Raw genomic sequence first — 2,162 nt, 5'->3', positions numbered from 1 at the left:
TCAACAAATAATAGGACATCGTCACGTAATAAAGCAAGTGCTTCTCTAAGCAAGCTGCAAAGTGCAACACCAAGTGACATATCAAGCCCATCTTCGGCAAGCATAAGAAGACCAAAATTCAGAAATTTAAATGAAATTTATGAGCAAGATGAAGTAGATAGCAACGCTGGTCTGAATTCCTTATTTGCATTATTTTGTCATGTATATGACCCAATCCATTTTGAAGATGCAGTCAAATATGAAAAATGGGTTGTGGCAATGGAGGAAGAAATAGAAGCAATAGAAAATAATGACACATGGGAGTTGGTGAACCTTCCGTAAGAAAAACAGGTCATTGGAGTGAATTGGGTCTATAAGACCAAAAGCAACATTGAGGGAAAGATTGAAATGCACAAAGCAAGGCTAGTTGTCAAAGGATACAAGCAGCAACATGGAAGAGATTATTTAGAGATGTTTACGCTAGTCACGACGACGGAGACGATGTGTATAGTTGTGGCGATTGTCGCGCAACATAAATGGAAAGTGTATAAGATGGACATAAATTCAATGTTCTTGAATGGAGTGTTGAAAGAGGAAGTCTATGTTGCGCAACTGCTTGGTTATGAGGTAGCAGGCCAAGAAGACAAAGTGTATCAGTTGAGCAAAGCTCTTTATGGGCTGAAGCAAGCATCACGTGCATGGTATAGCAGGATAGATGCTTACTTGTTGGACAATGGTTTTGACAAGTGTGATGGAGAGCCTACCCTCTACATCAAAGAGTGTGAGGGTAAGATTCTTATTGTCGTCTTATATGTAGATGATTTGATTTTTACGGGCACTGATGATTTCCTCATTGCTGATTTCAAGCAAGTCATGAAGAATGAATTTGAAATGATTGACTTGGGGTTCTTAAGGTATTTTTTGGGCATAGAAGTGAAGCAAACAAAAAATGGAATTTTTATTTCTCAAGCAAAGTATGTAGTAGACATTTTGGAGAGGTTTAATATGTAGAACAACAAGCCCGCACCAACTCCAATTGTCATGGGGTTAAGGTTGAGAAAAGAAGATTGCAGCAGCAATGCCAATCTGACATTATACAAAAGTATGATAGGCAGCTCAATGTTTTTGACTACCACTAGGTTGGATATAATGTATGCAGTGTGTTTGGTGTTGAGGTTCATGGAGACACCCAAGGAGACGCATTGACAAGCAACGAAAAGGATTCTAAGGTATGCCAATGGGACAAAACAATATGGCATTTTTTACACGCAACATATGATTTGAGGCTGGTTGGTTACATCGACAGTGATTGGACAGGAAGTGTCGATGACAGAAAGAGCACGCCAGGATATGTTTTTTATTTGGGTTCTAGAACCATTTCATGGGCCTCCAAGAAGCAGCTAATAGTGTCACTATCAACAGTAGAAGATGAATATGTCGTTGCAACAACAACAACGTGTTAGACAATTTGGATGAGAAGGATGTTTAGGGATCTTCACTGTGATCAAGAGGGAATGACAACTATTTTCTGTGACAACACATTCACAATTGCATTTTCAAAGAATTTGTTTTTTCACAAGAAGACCAAGCATATTGATGCTAAATATCCTTTTATCAGAGTGTTGATTAACAATGATGAAATTGTGTTATAACAATGTAGGTCACAGGAACAATTTGCTGATATTTTCAGAAAGACATTGACACGTGAAAGTTTTGTTTATCTCAGAGATTGTTTGGGAATTATCAATGGCGGCAGTTGTTATTAAGGGGGAGTGTTGGAAATTGTAATCCCAACCACTGCATTAAACACACTCACAAACACCATGCTTGCCGAGTCAACCACTCCACGGTTACGATTTTGTTTGTAGGCAAAAGGACTGAAGTCAGAGCAGAAGTACAGCTAACCATTCTACAACACATCAGAGGAGTTCAGGCATTTAATAAATTTTGGTAAATAGATATCGGCAAACATTCATTCCGCCACCCTTGGCCACACTCCACAACACTTGCAAGTTCAAAAAGCAATTATTAAGTAAAGTGGCCCATGATGCCTATTAAATATTTTCTATGTCATGTAATGAATGTAAAATTTGTATGTTAAGATAACTATGGATGTAAAATTCATTTGTAATGTTGGGCACGTTGGGCAAGTCAGGTAGTGAGAGTCTGTGAGGTAGTGAGGA

This window comes from Pinus tabuliformis, chromosome 9 (assembly GCF_031772625.1).
Source record: "Pinus tabuliformis cultivar Carrire ecotype Pingquan chromosome 9, CPIR1, whole genome shotgun sequence".
NCBI classification, from domain to species: domain Eukaryota; kingdom Viridiplantae; phylum Streptophyta; class Pinopsida; order Pinales; family Pinaceae; genus Pinus; species Pinus tabuliformis.
The sequence above is the reverse complement of the archived record's forward strand: the minus strand, read 5'-3'. Positions refer to the sequence as shown.